Raw genomic sequence first — 13,966 nt, 5'->3', positions numbered from 1 at the left:
ATATCCTAGTATACATATAAGGTTCTTGTAAAAAACTGTATAATTTGTAATCAGAGAGTCACAACTATTTTAATAACATAAAGAAAAAAATAGTAAGACAAATAAAAAAACTATAAAATACTGGTAAATATAGTCAAATGATGGTGAAAGTTTGGTACCTTTCTAATTAATGAGAATTATGTGTGCTGTATTCCAGTGGTTTGGTATGCATTTTATTCGTAGGCAGTTCGTTAATATGCCTGCTATGGTTTTTGAGATTTTTTTCCAGCGTATTTAAGCAGTTCCACTGTTATGCTATCTATTTCAGCTGCTTTACCGGTTTTAATTTTTTTAAGTGTCCATTTTACTTCTTCCGAACGGACTTCTGGTACAGCTTCTTGGTAACTGATTGCTTCTTTAAGTATTTCCGGACCTTTGTATAGTTTGCTGTAGAATTTAGTCACGAGTTGTATTATTACATTTCTGTCTGTAATTTGTTTGTTGGAGCAACGATTTGCTTTTTCTGATGATATGCTTTAATGATTAATAATTTTCGGTTTTCTTATAGTTTTTTCTATCGATAAAATTGTTAGAAACCAAATTGACTATATTTTAATAAACCACAGATACCGAAACACAATACAATCGGTGAAAGCGTACCCAGGTGCAGACGTAGCGTCGGACCACAATCATCTTGTAGCAAAATTCCAATTTCACTTAAAAAAGATACAAAAGTGATAAAATAAACATACAAAAATTAGAACCAGAAGACGTCGTATGGAAGACCGTTCAAGATGGAAGCAAGTTGTGCAGTCAGCCAAAACCCACCCCGGGTTGTAGTGCTACAAGAAATGTCGTTATCTGTATATATATATATATATATATATATATATATATATATCTTCTTCTTAAAGTGCCCTCTCCTCAATGGAGGTTGGCTACTACAATTTTAAATTCTTCTCTATCTTCAGCTGTTCTTATTAGCTGTTCAAAATTTAGCCCTGTCCATTGTCGGATGTTTCTGAGCCACGATAGTCTTTTCCTTCCTAGGCCTCTCTTTCCCTCGATTTTTCCTTTCACTATAAGTTGGGCATATTGGTACTTATTATTTCTCAGTATGTGGCCTAGGTATGATGTTTTTCTAACTTTTACTGTGTTAAAAAGTTCTCTTTCCTTGCCTATTCTATGCAGCACTTCTTCGTTTGAGGTATGCGATGTCCATAAAATTTTCAGCATTCTCCGGTAGATCCACATTTCAAAGGCCTCCAATTTATTTACGGTTAATGTTTTTAGGCTCCACGTTTCAACTGCATATAGAAGAGTCGACCAGACGTAGCATTTTGATAAACGTAGTCGAATTTCGAGTTTTATTCGAGAATCACAAAGCAGTTTTTTTATTTTTTCGAAAGATTTTCTGGCCTGTTCTATTCTCGATCTTATTTCTAGATCAGGATTTAGGCTGCTATCGATCCAACATCCCAGGTACTTAAATCTATTGACCTGTTCTAAAATGTGCCCATTTATTGTGCAAGGTTGAGGTACGTTTTGGTTTTTTCGGATTGACATCACTTTGGTTTTTTTAATGTTTATTTTCATACCAAATTGCTCACAGGTCGAGTTGGTCTTGTCGATGAGTCGTTGTAGACCTACGTCGGAATCCGCAATTAACACTGTATCATCGGCGTATCTGATACTGTTGATATTTACGCCATTCACCTTGACTCCATCTTTGGAATCCTCCAATGCTTCTTTAAATAGAAACTCGGAGTAAAGATTAAACAGCAGAGGCGACAGAACACATCCTTGTCTAACTCCCCTCCTAATTTCTACTTCTGCAGATGTGGAACCTTCGATCCTAACTCTGGCGTTTTGGTTCCAGTACAAGTTTTTTAAGAATTTGATGTCTTTTCCATCTAAACCGACTTCTTGCAAACGTTCTAATAGTAGGTCGTGTCTTACTCTATCAAATGCTTTTTCGAAGTCTATAAAGCATATAAATATATCTTTCTGTTGGTCGCAGCATTTTTGGGCGAGAACTAGTAAACTGAACAGGGCTTCTCTCGTTCCCATGCCGGCTCTGAATCCAAACTGATCATCTCTGATGATTGTTTCGCACTTTCTATAGATACGATTATGTACGATTTTTAGTAGGACTTTTACTGCATGACTCATAAGGCTTATCAGACGGAACTCATTGCAGTGTTGTGGGTTTGGCTTTTTTGGTAGTGGGATGAATATTGACTCCAGCCAATCTTGGGGTATTTTACCTGTATCATAAATGCGATTGAATAAAAGAACAAATATTTCGGTATTTTCTTCGCTGATTAATTTTAACGTTTCTGGGTATATTCCGTCTGGACCTGGGCTTTTATTTGTTTTAAGATGATTAATTGCATTTATGATTTCAGATTTCAGAATTGTTGGCCCTTCGTTGTTATTTTCCAATCTTGGTTCTTCTCGTATGTCGTGAAAAAGAATTTTAATATAGTTTTCCCATTCTTTCAGTTTGTCTTCCGTTGATTCTGGCAGTTTGCCATCCGTGTTCAGCATGGTGTGAAAAGTCGTTCTCTTGGTAGTCGATGTAAACTCTTTTACCTTTTTATGTAAATTAAAAAAATCGTGCCTTTGTTGTAGTTCTTCTATTTCCACGCATTTTGTTTCCAGCCATTTCTCTTTTGCTTCGGTTATTTTTTTTCGAATTATTCTATTTAGTCTTTTGTATTCTCCGTCCTTGTTATTTTTTCCTTTGGATTCTCTTCGTTTGTTCATTAATTGTAAAATCTCTTCTGTTATCCATTCCTGTTTGTTATTTCTAGGTGTTACTTTTAGATGTTTTTCCGTTACATTGTTCATTTGTTCTTTAAAAGTTTTCCACAGAACGTTTATGTCATCGTACTCGCTAATTCTATTGTGGTCGATATTTCCTAAATTTTTGTTTAATTCTTTATTTACTGTCTGATGTATGGTGTCGTTTTTCAATAATTTGATGTCTAATAGTTGGTGTTGAGGTTTTTGTTTCTTTATTAGTTTCCATCTTGCGCGAACTTTTGCAACAACAGGATTATGATCGGAATTGATGTCAGTTCCAGGATATGTTTTTGCACTGATGATTGCATTGTGATATGTTTTGTTGACCAATATGTAATCTATTTGGTTACAGATTACTCTGTTTTCATTGTGTTGTGGTGAAGTCCAAGTGTACAATCTGCGAGGGTGTAATTTAAACCATGTATTTGTCGCTACCATGTTGTGTTGTTGGCAGAATTCTGTCATTCTCTCTCCCCTGTCGTTCCTTGCTCCAAGTCCGAAGTCTCCAATCAATCCAGAAACTTTTCCTCTACCTAACTTAGCATTAAAGTCACCTAAGATAAATGTTAGGTCTCGTTTTTTGGTCATCTTTATAAGTTTTTCTACGTCAGCATACCACGCTTCTAGCTCTTCTATGGGTTTATCGGCCGTAGGGGCATAAGTTTGAATTATGTTAATATTTACTGGCTTTCCGGATAGTTGAATAAGAAGACATTGGTCCGAAAATGGCACAAAGTTTGTGACGGTATTGTTATATTTGTCTTCTAAAATTACTCAAACCCCGTTACGATGAACCGAATCATTATTACCCGAGTAATAGAAAGTTTTGTTCATGGTTTTAACTTAACCTGAACCTGGCCATCTAACTTCACTCAAACCCAATATCTGCAACCCTAAACGTTTGTATTTAAAATATTTAGGCTATTCCTCCCGGGGATTCTTCGCACCCCTTGATCACCTAAGATCTGCCGGGGACTAGGGGCCATTTCTGTTTGTGCTTTCATTGTAGTTTTCTTGGGAAATATATACCAGAGTGGTTTCCCGTTGCCTTCTCTGGTTTGTATTTTAGCCGATCCTCTGGACACAGACGCTATTTGCAGCCGCCCACTCTGGGTCAGACGCTGCGTGCTAGTTTGATCCCTACCACTTACCAACTCATCCGCCCGAAGCCGTTGGTCAACAAGTGGGAGATCGCTTATACCGGCAATCGCCCGGTAAAATTTTCGCCATATCTGGCTACCCTCACTTAGTTTAGCCTGCAGACCAATGCAGTTGCCCGGGGTGTGGCACGTGGAGCCATAAGTGAGAGTTAGCTGTCTTATGAGGACCAGTTATCAAGAACCATCTCCCGTCTATGACGCTCGATGTGGTCGTTCCGATAAAAGGTGCTACCTCTATAACACAACTCTACACAACTCTATATATATATATATATATATATATATATATATATATATATATATATATATATATATATATATATATTTATATATATACTAGGTACATTTATCATACATTCTAAATCTAAACTAAAAATTAAAATAAATATTTTTAAAGTTATTTTTATATTGATTTTATGCCTGTTAAAAAGTAGTTTGTAAAGTTACCTTTTGAGGAAAACAACCCTCGAATTTAATTTAGAATCCAAGTGGGTTACAAGTAAGTAACTTGTTTCTTAAAGTAGCTATTAATTCCTAAATTTCACATCAAACCACTCAAAGTAACACGCACAAACTTTTGACGTAGGTCACCGTGTCGTAGATAATCAAAACTCCCTTCGCGCCAACCCGTGACGACCGTTGCTCTCCCCTTACCGTAAGAACTCAACCCTTTCCTCTTGGAAAGTTACGAAGTACCCAAATCCTCCATTATCACTTTCCAGTGCCTACAGACACATGTAGAACATAGTCTGGAGAGCGAAGTCGATCTCCTGTCGTGTTTCATCACGATTTTGAGCCCTTTTGTATGTAATTGAACCGTCTCCTTTTGACCAGCCGAATGCTCCCCAGTGTCGCACCTAGTTTTCTTCAATTTAAGTGCATTCTGAATAACACGTATTAGCTTGACTATTCGAGACAACATAACGTACAGTACGAGTAAACTAAGCTTATAAAGTTAAATTAAATAAACATCTTAGGTGTATACCCCGGAAAACGTAGTTCGGAGATAAAATTTTATTATGTTCTTGTAACATCTAAAGGAAACTTTAATATTAACATCAATAAAAACATTTCCCGTTAAATATTGTATTCGTATGGGATTAAAATAGAACAAAAATTATATTTTCCAACTGTTTTTGATGTTTCGATTTCTACTAACCTTTGTTCCGCTATCAAAAACTAAGCAACGTAAAATTTCAATGTGTTAAGAGAAGGATTCTAATTGTTGACTAAAAAGGTTTTGGAAACTCATTGTAGGCTTATTGGGACCAAATTTTTATTTATTTGGGTACCAAACATACTATAAACAGCTTTAATTCTTAAGACACTAGTAAACAGCATATCTCAAAATATGAAACAGATATTTATTCAGGTATTGAAAACAACTGACTGTAAACCTAAATGTGTAAGAAACATAACAATATATTAGGAACAGTAAACTTTAACTCAGATATTACTACCATCCTTTTAAAAGGCAGTGTAAATTATGCGTAATTTAGATTAGTACAGCTACAAACTAATAAATGGCTCTAGATGGAGTGTTTTCAAGAGCCAGCATTCGACAAGTTTTAACGATTTTAGTGCGCGCACATGCTGTAATTGTGAGGTTATCTGTGTAAATTGCCAGGTTTTGGACTACAAAATGGATGCTTATAATTGGAGGTAAGTCTAGAATTAAAAAACTGTTATTTCACGGCATTGGCATGTGGATTATTGTATAATAGGGACTTATGTACGTATATTCTTGGCTCGAATAGTTGTCACGTTGTTTCAAAGGCTCGCCGCTTGGGATTTCATTTTGTTCTTTTAAAAGGACGGTAGTAATTAGTACTACCAACGTGCGTATTGTTTCAGGAGGCCTCTAAAATTGCATGAGCTATTAGAAGAGCTTGATTCTGATGAAATCCCAGTCCCTCCAGATGGTTTGATCATATTTCCCCCAGAAAATGCCAATGATGATGTCACCGATTGCGGCTCCGGCGATGAAGAACTAACTACAATAAATAATTTACCGGGTAGTCACTTGAGAAACGATGTAAAACTTGTTTTTGGCAACGCGACTAAATTACCACAAGATTCTGTGAATTCCAGCCTACCAGAAGAAGATTCGGATGATGACAATATACCATTGGCTTTGTTTCTTTCCAAGTAAAAGCTGCCCCATCAATTAGAGAAGAGAATATCTGCACACTGGATTCAAGGAGACTTGTATCAACACCCTGATTGTACTTACTGGAAAACTCAATTTGGACCCAAAAAGGCTCAGTCGCTGATGGAAATTTTCAATTTGTTTTTTGATGATGAAGTCATCAATTTGGTCACCGAATACACTAACATCTACGCAGGACAAAGAAATCTTTTGAACGAGATTACTCAAAATGAGATTCGATGTTTTATAGGCGTTCTTGTATTGAGTGGTTATGTGGTTGTGCCGAAAAGGTACATGTACTGGGAAAATCGTGACGATTCGCACAACGCAATGGTGGTAGCTGCTATATCTAGGGATAGATTTTCCCACATAATGAAAGTTTTGCATGTTTGCAATAACTTGTCATTAGATAAATTTGATAGATTTGCCAAGATGCGACCCCTGTTCGACGTATTAAACAAAAAATTTATACAATTTTCCCCTTTAGAACAACATCACAGCATAGATGAGGCAATGGTTCCGTATTTTGGTCGCCATCCCACAAAACAATTCATCAGGGGAAAACCAATCCGTTGGGGGTACAAAATGTGGGTAGAAGCCCTTCGTCTGGGATACATAGTTTGGTTTTCTCTTTACCAAGGTAATTCCACTACAATACCTGAACAATATAAAGTCCTTGGATTGGGTGCATCAGTAGTTCTATCCTATGCAGACAGATTGAATGAAGTATGGCCTCAAAGGCGATTCCATCTTATTTTTGATAATTATTTTACTTCTATTCATTTACTGCATGAGCTAAAACAAAGAGGCATATTTGGTACAGGCACTGTAAGGGAAAATCGCACCATGAAATGCCCTTTACCCTGTTCATCTATTATGAAAACAAACTGAACGTGGTAAATACGAGTATCGTCTTGATAAAAATACAGGAATAGTGGTTTGCCGCTGGCATGATAATAATATCGTTTCTATTGCTTCCAATTTTGTACTAGTAATGCCTTGCTTCTCTGTAAAGAGATTTTCACAAGCAGAGAAAAAACATATTCAAGTTCCTCAACCAAATATTGTTAGAATATACAATAACTTCATGGGTGGCGTTGATCGCAGTGACCAGAACATCAGTTTATATCGAGTGTCCATAAGAGGAAAGAAATGATATTTTCCCCTTTTTGCTCATTGCGTTGATATGGCTATTCAAAATACGTGGCAGATTCACAAAACTCAAGACGGTAAACTGGATCAACTTGAATTTAGAAGATCTATTGCAACTAATGTTTTGGAAACTTTTAAAAAGAAACAAAACGCGGACCTTCTAAGCGGAATTCGAATTCGGTAGTCAATTCAAGATATGACGGTATTAACCACTTGGTTCTTTATCAAGAAAAGCAATCGCGATGTGGATATTGTCACAAAAAAGTCCAGTTTTTGTGTGAAAAGTGCAAAATACCTTTACATCCAAAATTTTGTTTTAAATCCGTTCATTCTTTGTAAATTGATACTAATAAAATATATATGATATCTGGTACCGTATATTACTACCGTCCTTTTAAAAGAACATGTCAAAACTTGACAGGTATCGTCATAAAAAAATATATGATTGTGTTTTTTGGTTCCATATGCTATAATTTCCATGAAAATTCGAAATTAATTCAAAATGTTAACAATAAAAGTTTCAGTAATATCTGGGTTAAACACGAACTTAAAACAGTCACAAACTAAAATTCTAAATAAAATTCAACCACATAATTAACGAGGTAGTTTGTCATAAAAATCTCAATATTGTTTATCAACAGCAACTTTCAAGCTTTGAAGGTGGTCATATTTTTATTTTTTTATTTTTGGCTGTGACGTGTATACTGGAGGAATAACACTTTCTTTGTTTTTGGAGGTCGATCTTTTTGGCAACGATTCTAAATTATCTGTATGGTTAATTTTGTAGAATATTTGGCCAACTTAAGAGTACTTAAAAGAACAGACATCACTTACTAGAGGATCTCCAGTTGTACGAACGGGTCATATAGATGAATAAAATTGAATTTCTTTAGTCTTTAAAGTCACAAAAGTTTATGTATTTAACATTGTAAGGCTGTGCTCTTCTTACGTCTTTGCAAACAGCAATGTAATCATAAGATACATAATTATCACGATTTTTTGAGCCGTATTTTAATTGTGCTATGAACCTAGTTGACTTCTATCTGGGTATGACCCTTGTGGAGATAATTCTAAGTAATATAAACATTGTTTTTCATACAAAATTGAAGAAGCGAATTTGAAAGTATTTAATTTTTGTTTTCATACCCACAACTATCACTGTATATGATAAATTCTTTTGTTAATTTATTTTCTGAAAGGTAATTGGAGGAACCTGTAAGAAGAGTGGCGAAAATATTAGCTTCAAGACCGCCTTGGGCTTCATCCCAGAGGTAACAGATTACATCTTTAGTAGCTATTATGTAGACAGTATAATTATGAACAAAAAGTTTTGTCTTATAATAGATGGCACTGGCTTGCAAAACAGAAGACAACTTAACAGCTTTTACATCTATACAAAAAGCCGCGATTTCTTTGGGGTGACTAATAGCTTTCTCTTTATCTTCCATTTTCAAACGCTTGTTTTTTTTTCTTGATGTTTCATGTACTCTTTATCTCAAATTTTTTCCCAATCCGTGGGAAATACACAAATTGCATTGTGGCTTGGAGAGTTTTATGTTAGATTTGTTCATTTTTTCTTAAAAATTTTTTTAGAAAGACAATTTGTATTTATATTTTGACAGTTGTTTTTGTACTCTCTATAAAATTTGTACAAAACATTTTTACAGAACCGTAAAGAGTGGCGAAAAATGGAAGAGAACTATGTCCAGCAGTGGACAGAAGAGGTTGCATGATGATGATGATAAAATTTGGCTTTGTTTCGGAATACATGCTCTAAGTACAAGCCCGGTACTAGCCCGGCAGTATGGAGTCCCTAAAATGGGACTCCATTTTAGGGATTTCTGACAAAATCTTTTGAAGTATGTGTCTTGATTCATATGTACTCCTCCTATTTCTAACATCTCTCCGAACGTTTATTTCAGGCACATTCATTCCACTATCTTTTCTAGCACATTCTTTAACCATCCATTCACCTACATCATGTTGAAAAAAGCATTCTTTTACAGACCTTTATTCCTAGTTACATTTTTAAATAGTAATGGAGAGATCCTTCTAGTTTACGTTTGCTAGAAACAACATCAACCATTAAACTTGGAAATGTTATTTTCATATCCCATGATAATTGCCAAAGTGAATAAAAAATTGCTTTTCTATCTTGCTCCACAAATTAATTACAAAATATTGTCTTTGATGTTTGACATTTCCGAGATTTACATCAGGTTTTAAAGTGCGTTTGTTTTTATTAACCATCAACCTATAGTGCCCATCATCATCTTTGTTTAACCCCAAATACTCTTTTGCAAGCATTCTAGCTTTTTTATTTTCATTTCTGGCTCTTCTTATTTGAGTACGCTGTTGCACCAAAATCTGGATCTTTGTCATCTATAATATCTACGTGTTTCCGCACCATTTTGATTGATCACGTCAAGGTTTGCATTTTCAAGTCGCTTTTTATTATTATTTATTGTTGGCACAGTTATCTAAATATTATTAAGTCGATTTTATTTAAAACACCGATCGGAGTTTTTGGCTTAAAATCTAGATCGGAACTTAAAATTTCTTTAACTAGTTGATTGCTCTTTACCTTTGGTAAGCAGATTCCAAGTTTTTCTAACTCTATTATTTTATTTATTCGATTAGTTTCTTCATTGGCTTTTTGATCCTGATTATTTGTTGACTTCGACAATCGACAAAGCTTTATTTATTATCAATGATAAGGCAGATATCGAGCATAATTTATTAATAGACCAAAATTGACGAAATGCCCCTGAAGATGCTGTAGGAAGCGAAAATACTTAGGCAAGATTTAATTAATAAAACTGTCCTCGATATCTGCCTTTCATTTAATCAAAGTTCATTTATTCGAGCGTTCAACCTTATATCAATTTAATAAAATATTATGTAAATATTTAGCATTATTCATTAACATTTTTACTTACCCACTTTTTGTAGCTTAGCATTGACATCAGTAAGTATCTTAATATAATCTCTCCACCGCTTGAATATGGCACGGAAAATCGTCAAAAATATAAAACTTGTTCCACTATGTCCCACAATTCCTCTTCTTCCAAATGCTGTGTTAGAAGAGGCTCTGCTATAGGACTATTTATCCAGTCTATGAAATTTATGTAATGTTCTGCATCCAAGTTGATTTGGAATACCTACTTCAAAAATTCGACTTTTTATGCTAGCATTCCTAAATTTTAAAATTTTTCTCACAGCAGTCTCGCTAACATGTTGACGTGTATCTGTTAACATAGAAATTAAAATGTTTTCTGGGAGCGAAAAATAAGCACTGTCTTGAATAACTGTATTGTTAATTGATTACAAATTATTCGGAAAATCTTTAGAGACCTGGATTAATCTATATAGATGCCTGGCACCATATTCCAATCTTGGCTGTGTTTTTATCTCAAAACACATAAAAGAATATACTTTCATAATAAGCTCAGCTAAAATCTTTAAGCTTTTACAAGGATCAGTTGTAGCTCCACAAACTCTAAGAATGCGGTTAGCTGTCGTTAAACATCGTGAGTGTGCCATCTTTTCTAGACTTTTCTCTACCAAACTTTGAGAACATACTCCATCTCTAATTGCTTTAGATAGGGTTTCTACTATATATACATAGAGTTTCTATTATATATATTATAAAAAAAAACAATAAAAATGAAAATAAGCAAACAAAATATTTACGCTATTTACTAACACACTAAAAATATTGTATCCTAATTTATCATGTATATAATATTAATATCTTTATAATGTAAACAATGGAAATAGATGATAAAACTATGAGAAAACATGACTGGCCTTTTGGCTTTTCCAGTGCCATTAACATAGGAAAAATTTTTTTATATAATATACATGTATTTCTTTTATGTCCATATAACCCTGTAATGTAACTTAGCTTCTTGGATAAATAAAAATGGATATTCAAATATTCAGTTTTATTCATTATAATTTATTTACTATGTCGCAAATGATGCGGTCCTCAAATTTTCATTTTCTTATGTGATGGCCCCCAAACTACTTGAAGTTAGAGAGCTCTGGCCTGGGCTATAATACCATAGCTTTTTTCTCATATAATTATATATTCTCATTTAATTCGCGGGTGATTATTTTGTTAAATTGTATTGATTTAATAGAATCTTTGAACATTTCTATTCACACACATCTGTATCCTTTTTAAATGAAACGCGCCATTATCTTATCTAAAATTAAGCAAACTGTGGTTTTACTTTTAATACATACTTAATAAAATTACAGTTATGTTGAAAATAACATATTATCGGAAACATAACTTTCCCACCGAATGAACGTAATCGTTCAAACATAGAAACTGCATGAACGACTAATGAACCGAATGTAACTAGTCAGGTAATATTTTATTATGTCCAATAGCATGTAATTTATCTCTAAACTAATCACATCCTATTAATCAGACTTTCTATATAATTTAGTTTCCATTTGTTCCAACTATCTGTTTCAGAAAAATAGGCAAGACTATCAATTAATTTGAAACAATGCAAAGGTATAATTGATTCATGTCAGTCATTCTAAGAAGTGGAAAATTTAAAAAATTGACCGACATTAACAATATATTACTACGTTTTGTAAATTTTGCTTATTTATACGATTTCTTAAAAAATAAGTTCAAAGGTACAATACACTGTGTCCGTAAAGTATGGAACAAATTCTTTTTTAGCTAAACAGAGCATTTTAAGAAATAATCCTGAAACACGTAGATTTTTGATTTTAATTTACCGTATTTTAAAATAATAGTCTAATATACAGGGTGAATTATTTTCGAGTAATGACGTCACCGTCATTTTTTTTAAATGGAACACCCCCATTTTCTGTCATTAGTTTGCCCTACCAAATTAATTTTGATATCAAGAAATTTTAATCTGTTAACACCAAACACCAAAAATATATTCTGCCTTATGGCTTTTACTCATGTCTGTAAAACCTAAAAACCTCTCATAAATATTACCACCTAACGCGTATCGAACAACAATTAATAATTGTGAATGACATGATATGTCGGTAGTTTCATCTACTTCTAGTGAAAAGCAAATGGTTTGCTAAATCTCAGATTCATTAAAGTTACTAAAAATGTAACTAATTGATTCTATTAATTCATTCTCGATTTTTTTAGATACACCGCTAAATATCTTCGAGTAACGAAAGTAAATTAGAAAATTCCAAATCGTATTTCTTAAAAATTTCATTAGTTCTCTATAATAATTATCTTGATTTAACGAATATTCTAATTTATAGTGTCCCCTAAAAGATAATTCCTGACAACTTACAAAAATTACCATATCAATTAAACGACGTAAAACTGCGTGATTATTTTTTACAAATTTTAGATATTTTAGATATTTTGTTTTCCAAATAAATCTTATTTAATCTGGCTGTATGTATGACCTTTCGAAATATCATGTTTATGTAAAGCCCTAAATAATTCCTTTAAATTATCGTAACCAGATTTACACCACGGATTTTGATGTTTGCCCCTATTTTGTCGAAAATAAATGCAAGGCCAACAAAAAAATTTGTTTTTTATTTCACTCCCGGTAAGCCATGAGTACTTGATGTACCAATTATCTGAAAATGATCTATTACTTCTCTTACCGCCGCACTAATATTTTATAAGCCGGGAAATTTTAGGCAAAGGATGCTAATTATTTTTAATAACAATTTGTTTTGCGACAAAAGCCATTTTGCAAAATATAATTTAGGTACAATATCAGATTTATCAATACTTACAGTTTTTCCCATAGCTTGCATTTTTTAGGTTAATTTACCTGAAATTGTTTACACTTTAATTAAAAAAAAACTTCTAATATATCAAAAAACCCTTTAACCTTTAACTATTTACGGCAGATGTAACGCATCACAGTATTACTTTGGAAAATAAAAATAAATCACAGAAAGAAAAGCTAATTCGTGCACTTAATATCACTTCACTATACTACTTAAGTTCTTAAGTACTTATTCATCCCTTAATAACATTTGTAGAGAGAGAGAAATGTATGTTTGGTTGCTTATCAACCAATATTCCGTTGATTTTTACATGAAAATCGTCAAGCTTGGGATCGGCTTGCCGAAACCCCGAAACGTGTGCTTTTAAGAATTCACAGGCGGATAGATATCTCCGATTTCGGATCAATAATTTGAAAAGTATCTTACGCAGGGATCACTTAACGCTCAGATTGGACGAATTCTTTTAAAAATCATGAATAAAATTTAGTCTAATCGAATTGGTCGAATTATTTTAAAAACTATCAATAAAATTTAGCTTTGCATTGCTTAATTCAATAATAACTGAATCATTTTAGTCTAGTCGGGATCTGTTTTGGATTGGACATTTTCCATAGGAAGCCATTTTTTTGCTGGAATCCCTTCAGGATGTGCCCAATATCGATAATCACGATATGCGCCAGTCGCAAACCCTGTGCTAAATTTTTTATTTAACAAAATCTGAAAACAATTAAAAATTTCTAATTTTTTTGCTAATATTTTCGTTTATAATTCGGAAAATATTGATCCTAGAGAAAAAGTTAGAATAAGTTAAAAGTTTCGTTATTTAATTTTACACAATATTTCGTTAACTAGAAATTGAAAATTTAATGTTTATTGTTCAAAAAATAGCAATAATTGGAAAAAAAAGTACAAAAAATGAAGTTAATCCTTTAAATGTTTTCGACTTTCT

Source organism: Diabrotica undecimpunctata, chromosome 5 (genome assembly GCF_040954645.1).
Source record: "Diabrotica undecimpunctata isolate CICGRU chromosome 5, icDiaUnde3, whole genome shotgun sequence".
In the NCBI taxonomy this organism is placed as follows: domain Eukaryota; kingdom Metazoa; phylum Arthropoda; class Insecta; order Coleoptera; family Chrysomelidae; genus Diabrotica; species Diabrotica undecimpunctata.
The sequence above is the reverse complement of the archived record's forward strand: the minus strand, read 5'-3'. Positions refer to the sequence as shown.